At 39.9% G+C, this 13,389-nt stretch overlaps 2 non-coding genes across 2 annotated transcripts; one reads left to right on the forward strand and one right to left on the reverse strand.

The window, feature by feature from the left end:
• Positions 1–12,537: 12,537 nt before the first annotated feature.
• On the forward strand, positions 12,538–12,608 carry TRNAG-GCC (transfer RNA glycine (anticodon GCC)). The gene has a single exon. It is a non-coding gene; the product is annotated as a tRNA-Gly (tRNA).
• Positions 12,609–12,899: 291 nt separating this feature from the next.
• Positions 12,900–12,971, reverse strand: TRNAA-CGC (transfer RNA alanine (anticodon CGC)). The gene has a single exon. It is a non-coding gene; the product is annotated as a tRNA-Ala (tRNA).
• Between the last annotated feature and the right edge of the window lie 418 nt (positions 12,972–13,389).

The following is a 13,389-nucleotide window of genomic DNA, read 5'->3' on the forward strand; positions in this document are numbered from 1 at the left end:
CTGTGTTTCATGAATCCTCAAAGACCAACAAAATCATGACTGAGAAGAAAAAAGTAGGGAAAGGGGCTGAGTTGCTCTTCTGAAAAATAGCCAATCCAACAGTTAGTGAAATCTGTTTAAATTATCATCTTTATTAGGCAATCTCCTCTCTAAACAACCCAAATAGCTAGAGCCCTGCAAATACGTGGATATCCTCTCTATATCCGTGGATATCTAGATGCAGATATCCATGGACCATGCTTGCTGATCATTTGCAGTTACAAATTTTGTGTCTACACAGGGGTCTACAACTAAGCCCAACGTACAAGATATAATCCTGCCCCACCTTAATTAGAAGACTTCTGTTGAGCATCCAGTTTTTGTCAAATCCTTTAGGCGGTGCTAAGGACAGGCTCATAAGTTAAAACAGTGCAGGACCTAAACAATATTAAAGTAGATTCTTTTCAGAGTTAAACAGAAAATTAGGTGCCTTAAAATATTTTTTTTAAATCTCTTTGAGTATATTGTTTTATTTAATGTCTAGATTATATTATTATCTCCTAATTCCTTGTGTAGCTTGCTGCCTAGGATGTACACCAGGACCAGAATTTCAAATGGCCCAGAATCAAGTGCTCAGCAGGTGTTGGGCTAAGGAAGAGTTCACCTTTTGTCCTTAATCCTTGAGGCAGTTTCTTCTTGTTAGCAAGGGAATACTGAGAAAAATATTATGAGTTTTTGACTATATGCCAAAGTTATATATCATAAGTAGGGCTCAGCTGAAATCGTGGAGAAATCACACAATTTTCATGGGTTGGTCATGGCATAAATAGCAAAATTTTGCAGATGTGTTACACATTAACAAAATTTGCTATTTATGCTATGACCAACCCGTGACAAATATGGGATTTCTCCACAGCATTTCTCAAACTAGGGGCCTGGACCCAAGAGGGGGTTGCAAGCTTATTAGGGGGTCATAGTATTGCCACCCTTACTTCATTGCTGCTGGAGGGTGGCATTGCCTTCAGAGCTGGCCCCCGGGGCAGCAGCCGCCACTCTCTGTTCTGTCTTCAGAGCTGGGCGATTGGAGAGCAAATTTCATGGGAGAGACCAGATTTCACGGTCCAAGATGTGAATTTCACAGCCGGAAATTTAGTGGACCCCAATCCTAAAAGTTTCACTCTTGAAGAAAATCTGTCCATACTGCTACTGTTTTCTTCAACTAAATGTCTCTTCTTTCTTCAACTAAATGTTTCATTCCATTTTTGAATAATAACAGCAGAGAAGTAGAAATATATAGTGAAGAAAATAGCAGCAGAGTCTGAACTCTGCGATTTCTTCAAGGGGGCTCTATTATAATTACTACCTTCAGAGAACAAAAGTACTTAGTCACAGCTATGATTAAACATTTTGAAATGTGTTTTCCCCCTCTCTGGCTGCTAGTATCGAGTATCACTTCATTATTCAGAAATCCAGTTGAACAGCTTTACACTAAGCACAGGTTGCCAATATATTATCAGGGAGTTCCTGCAAAGATGCTCCTCATTAGAGTGTGATAAACCTTAAATTCTAGGGGTGCATGTGCTTGAGGAGAAGTAGGGAATCCATTCACTTTCCCCTAAAAGAAAAAATTATTGTAATCATAACTAAGGCTTGTTGTTGTCATGTTAAAAAACATGGCTTAGTCAGCACAAAATGCAAAAGTCATGATTTAGATTTAAAGTGTATAGTCACCGGTCCCATTATTTGATGCAGAATGCACAATATAACATAATGGTCAAGTCTAGACTCCTAGAATGGGTGCACTTCACCATCTGCAAGAGGTGGGCAATGGAAATAAGTGGTGTCTGACAGTGCAGTTAGCTCTTGAGCAGTATTTTTATGCCATCCACAGATAAGATGCTTCTGGCAGGGATTATTAATCAATATCTAGAAAAGAGGCACCTGTGCTAGAAGCAGGGGAACTCACCTCAACTTTCTCTTTATTTTGATGTGGAATGTTAACAATGGGGTCATGAGGGCCTCTCCTAGCCTCCTCTCTAGCACAATTCTGAATGGCAGAATTTGCCATGGTCAGATTTGTCAACCTAACATGGGTGGTCACATGCAAAAGTGTTGTAGTCAAAGCACTACTAGGTGCTCTAATATCCATTCCTTACTCCAGGGGTAGGCAACCTATGGCACGTGTGCCGAAGGCAGCACACGTGCTGATTTTCAGTGGCACTCACATTGCCCGGGTCCTGGCCACCAGTCCTGGAGGTTCTGCATTTTAATTTAATTTTAAATGAAGCTTCTTAAACATTTAAAAACCCTTATTTACATTACATACAACAATAGTTTAGTTATATATTATAGACTTATAGAAAGAAACCTTCTAAAAATGTTAAAATGTATTACTGGCACGCAAAACCTTTAATCTGCGGGAATAAATGAAAACTTGGCACACCACTTCTGAAAGGTTGCCGACCCCTGCCTTACTGTGTTACACAAAGCAGTCTCTCTATGCATTGTGTAAATGCAAATTGCATCTTTGGACAACCAGAAGCTAAAGGCCCCAACAAACTCCCCAGTGCATGCTCTCTTGTGAAACCAAGGCACTTTCATGAGCTGTAGTCCAATGCAGTCCCTGACAGAAATACGCCCACCCTTCCAATAATTTCAGTGGACATATTGCAAATTTACATTGATGCAACTGATATCAGAATCTGGTTCTGAATATCCAGTGAATGCCCACTCAGCCCTTCCTGCCAGCTTAAGTGAGTTTTCTGCTTCTCACATGATGATAATGATAGAGGATCACAGAGTTGTTTTCATCTAATACTTAACAAGGAAATGCATAAGAATAAGAACAGGAGCATTTGTGGCAGCTTAGAGACTAACAAATTTATTTGAGCATAAGCTTTCGTGGGCTACAGCCCACTTCATCGGATGCACAGAATGGAACATATAAAGAGGAGATATATATGCACATACAGAGAACAAGAAAAGGTGGGAGTTGTCCTACCAACTCTAAGAGGCTAATTAATTAAGAGAAAAAACTTTTGTAGTGATAATCAAGATAGCCCATTACAGACAGTTTGACAAGAGGTGTGAGGATACTTAACATGGGGAAATAGGTTCAATGTGTGTAATGACTCAGCCATTCCCAGTCTCTATTCAAGCTTAAGTTGATAGTGTCTAATGTGCATATTAATTCAAGTTCAGCAGTTTCTCATTGAAGTCTGTTTCTGAAGCTTTTCTGTTGCAAAATTGCCACCTTTAGGTCTGTTATTGAGTGGCCAGAGAGGTTGAAGTGTTCTCCTACTGGTTTTTGAATATTATGATTCCTGATGTCAGATTTGTGTCCATTTATTCTTTTGTGCATGATGCATATTCACATTGGTAGATGTTGGGACAAGCCCTGATGGCATGGCTGATGTGATTAGGTCCTATGATGATGTACTTGAATAGATATGTGGAACAGAGTTGGCATCGGCTTTTAATGCAGGATAGGTTCCTGGACGTGTTTTTGTTCAGTGGTGTGGTTGCTGGTGAGTATTTGCTTCAGGTTAGCCTCTTAGAGTGGTAGGACAACTCCCACCTTTCATATTCTCTGTATGTTCATATATATCTCCTCACTAATTTTCCATTCTGTGCATCCGATGAGGGCTGTAGCCCATGAAAGCTTATGCTCAAATAAATTTGTTAATCTCTAAGGTGCCACAAGTACTCTTGTTCTTTTTGCAGATACAGACTAACACAGCTGCTTCTCTGAAACCTATAAGCATAAGGGAGACATTACTGTCCCTAAAGCTACTCTGTCTCTCTTCCCCCACTTCCTCGTGAAAGAGTTTCTCCTTAGAACACCATCATGAAAAGCAGTTGCCTGGGGTCCTATTGAGTCATGCACAGTCAGAGCCTGAGCTACAGTCTTTGAAAGGGCACTAGGACCCAGCAGAAACCAGGGCCAAATTAGGTAAGGAGGTGTTTGTTCCTATCACCCTCCCTCTTCTCACTGTGGTTGCTTTCCCTGCCCTGTCTGCAAGGCAGAGAGAGTAGCTCCTCCCTGCTCTGGACATGGCTCAGCTCCTGTATAAACTGAGCAACTTCAAGGAGCTGGAGAACCAACCTCAGCTTCCTAGATCAGTGCTGTCCAATCTCCAGTGCCAAGTATTATGCAGGCAGGGAGAGGGAAGGGAAAAGCCCACCTCAGCAGCAGCACCATCACCACCTCCTCCACCCCCTTCCCCACACACACTGCAGGAGCACCACTCTGTGCCCCTAGTGCTCACCCACAGCACCCCTTGACTCCATCAGCCATTCTCACGCCCTCCACCTTGTAAAATCTGCATGTAACAAAATGGCCAAATAGTTGTTCCATGTTGTAAATCCCACAATCCTTTGCATTCTAAAAGGACTGTGGGAGATGATGGGGCCCAAGATTTTTTTGGTGCATTTATGGGTCGTGGACCTAAAAGGCACTATCTTAACAACTTCCTGAGTCCCCTGCTGCATGGTTTCTCGCTACAGTTTTAAATAAACAGTACACACAACCTCACTGCCAGAAATTGGGTGATGCTGATGTGTAGGGTGCAATGAAATTGTGAATTTTCCTGCTTCTTCATCCTTGTTATTTTTCATAACATTGCTTCCTTATATCACCACCTTGGAGTAACTGAAACACATTATCTCACATATAATCAAGATAATGAACATATTCTCATGTAATGGCTTCTGTGCAGGGGTGAAGGGAGAAAGGAATGAGGGGACAGATCAGAAGTGGGACAAAGCCTATGCAGTAGTCTTGGAGGCTCAGCAGATACAATAAATAAGGTATAATACAGGAATATTTTTGCTGTCTCTAGGTGGCTAGCAGCAGCCAAAAAGTCTGTGGGAACGATAGAAAGTGGCTTGCAGCTCCTTATTAAAACAAAAAACAAAACAAAAACTAAGGTTGGCTTCTAAAAATCTCCCCAAATAAATGGAAATCTTATTACAGTTTCTGGAAATTATTATAAATGGTGGTGGCAAATCTTTTTAAAAGTTATGTATGACCAGTAGGGCTGGTCAAAATTTTTCCACCAACATTGTTTTTTCACAGAAATTTGGGTTTTCAATTATTAATTTGTCAAAAAAGCATCTGTTTTCCATGGAAAATTTCATCAAATTTTGAAAGTTTCTTGAAAAAAAGAATGCTTGAAAACTGATATAGTTTGACAAAAACTCAAAATATTTAGGATTTTGGACAATATTTTTGGTATGCAAATTTCTGCAAAATAATTGAAAATTTCAGTGGAAATTATCAACAAAAGCTTTTTTTTTTTACATTTTGCTACACTGTTTCACAATTGTTTGAATGATTTAAGGGTGTTTCTTTCCCACTATTTCATAATTGTAGTTGTGCCAGAAAGTTACAATACCTAATGAATTTTCTTTTCTTTTTGCCAGAGGGGGAAAGGAAGGACTTGTCAATGGACTTTTAGGAATCTGTAGCTTTCAATCCACACCAGTGAGAGATTGTCACTGCCTGCCCTGTAACCCTGGGATCTTTAAATTGCTCTGCTGCTGTAGTTCCCTTATCTGTGTGATAAGCAGCCCTGGATCAGCAATTCTGATCCCAGAAACCTGCTTGTTACACCCAGCTATACTCTGGTATCCACCAACTTTTTGATTACACCTGGCAAGATGATCCCAATATCCCCAGTCCTGAATTTTCTAAAACCATGTACTCTGCAACATCCTGTCCTTTCCTGGACCATTCAGAGGAATAATAAGGTTCATTTGCTCCTCTAAAGAGACAAAATGCACAGTTTATCTCTTTAACTGGAGTTCACAATTACTCAGTTCAGACCCAGCATTGAGTTAGTTGAGATTAAAAGTAAAACAAGTTTATTAACAAAAAGAAATAGGATTTTAAATGAGTTCAAATACAAAGGATAGAGTTATAAATGGTTACAAGCAAGTAAAAGTGCAAAATGCTTTCTAGACACTAAGCCTTGACAAAACTACAGTCCTGGTTCAAAGTAAGATACTTACCATGCTATCTTCCAACAAGATGGCTAACCACTCCTCTTGTCAGGATCTCCCACAAGTCCAAAGTGCTCAGGTCCTTTGTCTTGCTAGGTGAAAGATAACTTGGAGTTCTTTGCCCTCTCTTTCATAGTCCAGTGAACCTTTGAAATCGATTCTTCTGAAGGTTACTCCCCAAAGTAAAGCTAATTCAAGCTGTGAAGAAGGATACATGGAGTCTGCTGGTGAAGGAAATTCCATGCTGGTTTCCTCCCACCCTGGTGTTTACTAAAATGCAAATGAATAGCCACTTGACAAGATTTCTAGTCAACTCTCATGCACCTGGCTGGAGACATTGGCCTGTTCTTTGTCTCTTTACTCGCTGCCCAGACTCGTCTGGTAAACACATTTTAGTTTCATATTTCCTTCATATTTGTATAGTCCCTTGGATATTTACCTCACAATTATGCAAGAATATTAATGTTCAAAGTGTTACTAGTTTTCCAGTAAAACCTTACATGAAACATCAGTGAACTGGGACACACTGAGCTGGTCAGGTAAACTGAAACTCACTACCAGATACCAGTGAGTCCCTTTCCCTCTTGCATTGGAAGTGTGTTGGGGTCACCTCTTCAAGCTGTAGCCAAAGAGTGGTGAGTACCAGGTGGGGCTGTTATGTTGTAGGAAAGCTAATGGGATTAGGGCGCTGAAGCAGGGCTCCAGAGCACACACAGACTCAGGATACTGCATGTTGGTTTGCTGGCTGCTCTTGTCCAGGTTGCGAGCCACAGCAGCCAAGCAGTTAAGGCTCCCTGGATTACAGGGCAGAATCCCTTAGTAGTTATGGGTTGCACCCCATAACATGACAGAAGCCTACTTGTTTTTTCTGTGTGGGAGACAATAACAGACTAGATTCAACTCCAGCAAACATGCACGTTTGCTACTTTGTCCCTAAACTTTCTCCAGAAACAGTTCAAGTCATTAGTAAAAAATCTTAGAAAACTTGTCCAAAGACACATCAATGCACATTCCAGTACATTTAACAAGTAAACACAAGTTTTGAATGCCATGTTGTCCAAGTTATCCTCTTCATATTATATATCAGTTTTCTCTTCAATTAATTAATTAGTTTAGGCATTTGGATAGTATTTAGATACAAATGCTTTCACAGGATCCTATAAATTCACAAAGAGCTTATGCAGGTTGCTAGCTATGTAATCAATAGCTGTATACTGAAATAAAATTAGTTCAAATGATCTTATGTTTCTTGTCAACTTTTGTTTAGTAACCTTTTGCATTGCAGAACTATGCAGCTGAAAATAAAGGGAAATGAGGAAAACTGGGAATTTCCGTTTAGCTAATACTGTACATGTGTTTCTGAGGAGACAAAATACCAGATATAAATGGCTGATAGCATATTAAACTTGCTGATTGTATTTCGCGTCCTCAGCTCTTTTTCAGCAATATTTTTGGCAATGCTAGTCATTCTTTAGCCTTCTCAGAACATTTAATTAGACTTTTTTTCTACATAAATATTCTCTTTGTATATTTAAATAATTAATTGGGACAGGCCTACGGGGGTTGAGGTGAACTTCAGGGAGGTAGATATGTGTGACCAAGTGACCTTTTCCTGTCCTACAAGTCCCTATGCTTTCACTGTGCTTAAAGGGACGCTGTCAAAATTGGTAGGCCTTAAAACTTTAATAAACATTGACAAGTTGTTCGATATTGTAAGTCTTACTTTAAAGATTTCAGCAATTATTTTGTTTAAACAATCTTTGCTGAAGGCTCTATAATATATATTTATTCTGTCTGTCTGTGTAGAAGCTATCTTAAAATGCCCAATGCACTCTATAACCCGTTAAACACAAATTGATGTGCACTTGCTCTCCTGGGAAAGAAGTTAGGTGGTCGTTCAAGTTTTCTTCAGTTTCTAGAGAGCGTGAATCCATAATACAATTAAGTAATCACTTTACAGGTTTATGATTAGTGTTCACTGTTTATGGCACAGTCAGACACTTCTATTTGAGTTGGTGATATTCAGATCTGGTACATTACTTAAATAAAAGGAACAGAGTACGAACCAAGTTAGTCCTACAAAAGAGCATGGTTTTACATTTGTTTCATAGTTATATTGTTTCTAAGAATAATAATTATTAGGCTTATTCTTAATGCAATATCATACTATTGACCAAATGCTCAAGAAGGAGTGTGAGTCTAAGCAAACAATATAAATATATTTGTAGTCAGAGACGACTGCTGCCTGTGATAGTCGGGGGGCAGAGTGAGGGCAGCTGGCTTCAGCAGCGTTACTGAGCCTGCCTGATCCGTATGGCCATGTTCAGACAAGCCAAACAGCAAATCTGGGGAGGCATATCGCCCTCCATGCCCCTCGACTACCCCACATGCATCACCTCTGTTTTTAGTTTCAGAGTAGCAGCCATGTTAGTCTGTATCTGTGAAAAGAACGAGGAGTACTTGTGGCACCTTAGAGACTAACAAATTTATTTGAGCATAAGCTTTCTTGGGCTATAGCCCACTTCTTCGGATGCATATCTCCTTATTATATGTTCCATTCTATGCATCCTATTGCAACCTTTCTACCTACTTGAAAAGAATTCAGGGGATCTCAAGCCCTCATGTTATCTTCCCGCAATCACATTCTGATGATAGCAACATTCCAAATCTCAAGGAGTCAGAACAACATTTGGCAATCTCCAGACTCCACTGTACAGTAGCACATGTAGAATTCCTCAGGGAAGTCCAGCCACAGGACTCAGTGGAGGAGCAACTAGGTCTGCAGTTCTTTTAAAAGTGTCCTGGAATGAGGGGGGAAATGAGTATATCCCCTTTTGAGATATAAAAAGGTCTGAAAGATTTGTTCTGCTTTTTTTTCCCTTGTCCTCTCTATTTTTGCTTAAGGTCTTCTTAAAGGACTTAAGAAGTGGAATGAATTGGGAATTTTCTCGGATCTCAGCCAAAAAAATTTATACTTTAAGAAACTCATTGTTCTTTTCAACTGCATTAAATAACAATTAACCCAGAAAAAAAAATTAAACAATCTGACTAAAACTCCCTTCCCCTCTCAGTTACTCAAGTTTCACTGCTATGGTACTTGTAATGTCATAAACCTACTTCTCCAATTGTCCACAGAGTCTTTCAGAAAAATAGGGTAGATAAGATCTGAATATCTCATGTAAATTAAAAAACCTTTGAGGGCCTTCCTGACACATCAATAAGAAGAAAAAATAATATAAATGTAGTCTTTGTTTTCCTTTGCAGGTCATTAAGATCAAAAAATCGTTAAGAAAGAAAGCTAAAACAAAGGAAAGGATATAAAAGAAGTGTATTGTTGTGAACAGACTAAGCCTGTTCTGTAGATAGACAACTCCATGGTTGTCCATCTTGGATGTTTCATGAATGCATAATTCATTTTTTAAAAATTCTGTTTGTTACAAAACAATGAGTTTTACATTTTCCAACTGAATTATCCTTTTTTCTGAATGATTTCTTAAGTACTTGAGGAGCATACATCAATCCCTTTCAGTCATAGCCTTTTCAAACTAAGCATGCAGAATGTATAAAGGTATAAAATCTTAATTTAAATAGCATTATAATAAAATCCATTTTAAAATAAATGCTTATGAAAATAACCATTAACATGGAATATAAAAACATAATTTTTTTCAATTTACATGCCAATAGAAAATTCTTATGATAGACATGTATTTATTTTGCTTATATAGCCAAATATCTTCATAATATGTCTGTAATTATATGATTTTATGTACTTTTGCTCTAAGAAATAAAAGAATGCAAATAAAATGGCCACAAAACTACAGACTATTTAGTTTATCTTTTTGAAAATAAATTATTTCAAAAATTGAAATGAACTCCATATCCTGTTCTTTAAGTACTGTTGAAGTCTATTAGTAAGAAATATCCTTTATCTCTTTGCTAATTTTTAATTTATAGCTTATGTGGCATGCAGTCATAATTCATGAGCATGGAGAAAAATGAAATTTGCCTCTGTATCCTACAGGAAATGCCTCTATAACTAACCAATTTATGGATTTGTATCCACTTTGTTTTAATGTGGCAAATGACATGAGAGACAACTGAACCTGGATTTTTTTGAAGGAAAGTGCTTGTACTTCGACTTTGTGTAAGATAGCTATTTGGCGGGTAGCGATCGATCTATCGGGGATTTATTGCGTGTAGTGTAGATGCGATCGCTCTCCCCTCGACTGTTGAACTCCAGCAGTACGAGAGGAGAAAGCAAAGTCGACGGGGGAGCCGCAGCCATCGATCCAGCACCGTGAGGACATGAAGTAACTAATTTTAATTCGATCTAAGATACATCAACTTCAGCTACACTATTCTCGTAGCTGAAGTTGTGTATTTTAGCTCAATCTCCTCCCCCGCCCCCAGGGTAGACCAGGTACTTCTGGAATTGTGTTACACATCACTCTCCATCCGCTCATTCTTCACTTCAGTTCTTCAGATGCCTTTCCTCAACCACCATGCAGACTAGAGCAGGCAGTCTCATTTCTTTAGTGTAGACGACATAAATCAATCTCCAGAGTACTCTGAGGGTTTGACCCATCATGTCACTCTTGGCCACCATTGTCTAGTACCATAGATCTGAATTCATTGTCTTGTTTCATGAGCCTTTTCTTTACCACTATTTTTAAAGAGAGGAGCAGGAGCACAGTATGAGCCTATGATAAGATGTTTTTAAAGGTCCTAATAGAGGCATGTTCTAATCTAGACCCATATTTGAGCCCCAGGAAGAATTAGGAGTGTCTGCAAATTGCGCTTGATTTCCACAAGTCACAGGTCACTGTACTATTTCAACCAACTCTGCCAGATGTTCTAAACAGATGCACAAAGTGGTTTAGCTGATTAGGGAAACAGTTTTCAAACCTTGGTTAATTTAGCACTCATTTGTGCTCTGACAACGACCAGGGGGTTTGTTACTGATGCACAAGGCTTGCTAACCTGTAAGGCATTCTAGTGGCAAGTTCCCCTGTATAAAATCACTTAAAACATTTTCTTGATGACTGCAATTCAACATAAATAAATAAATAAAACCTGTCCCATTAATCACCTAAAGCCTAATCCCAAAGCGCACCACGTCAGGGATGCTTGTGCCTATTCAGATCTCCACTGGTTTCAGGAGAACGTTGCATGAGTCCAGACATCTCTGCCTCCACGTTTCTCTTTGCAGGCTCTGGGCCTTAGAGGTGTATTTTACCTTGTGATGCTCATATGGAACTCCTACTATTACATTAATTCCTACAATTAATGGGAGCTGAGTAATTAATATTTAGCAATTTTTTTAACAAATATTGCTATATTTCAAAATAATGTATTTTCCTTAGTATATAGATCTGATTGAATAATTTTCAAATATATTAGAATAATTTATCTGGACCATTTCATTATTATTTTCCAAATAAAACATTAACTTTTTCATTATTTACCTAACTCTTGGGAAAGTTAATGCCTACAGCTGTTCTGTGGATAAAGTCTCCAATAATCTAGAGGGGGCAGATTTCATGCAGCCTCTCTTTTTACAAACACAGAAAACTTGCACATCCACCCATTTCCACAAGCTAAACATGCACTTATGAGTGTACATAGGGTAGTCAGATGCACAGTTACAAGACTTATGTGCACAAATGGCCCTTTGCATAGGCAAATTCATATTTTGACATAAATATTTTATGAACTAACAAAGCAGGGGAGAGCTGAAAATGTCTCTTAGTGTTAAAATAATTCTGTTTTTCTTTTAATCTAACAGATACCTGTTTTTAAATGTTCCATTAATAATGTTTGTCATTATAAGCTCATTCTGTTTCAAACATTTCTGTGTGCCTTCTAGGCTATATGATTGTCGACACTGTTCTTACTTTAAGGTCTTATTTTCTCTTGATATGACTCACATAATGTTGTTCTTGTTTTCCCTTGAAAGTATTGCTTGCTATGCATGACCAGTCTTGAGAGTCTGTCCAACAAGACTAACTTAAGTGTCAAGACTCTCTATCATTTGTCACAACATGACATTGCTGCATTACAGTGCAAATGAAGACATTACACTGATACCTCATGAGTTCATAATGCTTACTTTTCAATTAAAATATCACTATCCATCATATTGTATCAAAATGCCAAAATATTAAGTCAGAATGTTGCAAATGCAGTCATGATGCATTGCTTTGTTGGAGGATAATGTGATCCCTGGAAGGCTAAAGACATGGTCCCCTACAACAAAATCAGGCAAACTCCTGGTAAATAAAATGAAAAAAGATACCTCTTTTTCGCACAGTATCAGGCAATTTCCAGGACATTACACAAATCTTCATATTTATTTATTATTTTTGCATCTCAGAGACTAATTTATATAAATATAATGTTATTTAGTGGAAGGGGTATTTAAAAAGTCTGCTTTTTTAAAAATATTGGATTTTTTCCCCATCATAAGAAATACAAATTCTTATTTTAAACACAAATAAGAGACACATTTGACACACTCTAAGAGGATACGTTTCAGAAACTATTCAGCACAATGCATTGGTGGTTCAGTGGTAGAATTCTCGCCTGCCACGCGGGAGGCCCGGGTTCGATTCCCGGCCAATGCAGCTTAAGTTTTGCCCATGACTAAACTCAATTTTAAAACTGTAATTTTAAAATTAAAATCTGTTTTCACTGCTGTCTCCTTACAAGATGCACCTCACCGCCAAAGACCAACGCTCACCAGAAACTTTTGCTATTATATTTTCAATATCCCCATTATTTGGCCTGTGCAGGGAAGGACACGCACCAGCTGGGGCCGGCTCGGGGGGTTGCGGGAACTCGGAGGCGGCTGGGGGGCACTGGATCAGCCCGGTCCTGGAAACAGTTATTTTAAAAGTGGAAGACAAAAATAATGCTGGAGATGCCGGGGATTGAACCCGGGACCTCACACATGCGAAGCGCGCGCTCTACCACTGAGCTACATCCCCCAGCTGTCTTCATCAGCCCCGCCAGGCCTATGCATACTTCCAAAGGCCTCGCCCGCCCTGCACCAGCAGCGGGCCCCCCTCCTCCGCTAGGCTGATGCGTGGCCGCGGCTCCGCGTGCGCTCGGCGCGCACTGCACTGGCCCCTCCGCCCCTGCCCGCCCCCCTCAGCGCTAGCGGCAACGGCCCAGGTCAGGCGCGGAACCTCCCGGGCGCCTCTGTCCGCGGCTGTGCGTTTGGCCCGGGGACCCCGCTGCTCCGGGGCGGCTCAGCTCTGCGGGCCCGGCGCTGGCAGGAGCTTTCCTAGGAGCAGGGCGGTGGCGCGAGTGGCCCCAGCGGACCCTGCGGCAAGAACAGGTTGGCGGCGGGGGGGGGGACCCTTCCCGACTCTGAAATCCGTCCCCACCAGCCCCCGTCCTGTC

The sequence above is a fragment of the Chelonoidis abingdonii genome, chromosome 10 (assembly GCF_003597395.2).
Source record: "Chelonoidis abingdonii isolate Lonesome George chromosome 10, CheloAbing_2.0, whole genome shotgun sequence".
Classification (NCBI taxonomy): domain Eukaryota; kingdom Metazoa; phylum Chordata; order Testudines; family Testudinidae; genus Chelonoidis; species Chelonoidis abingdonii.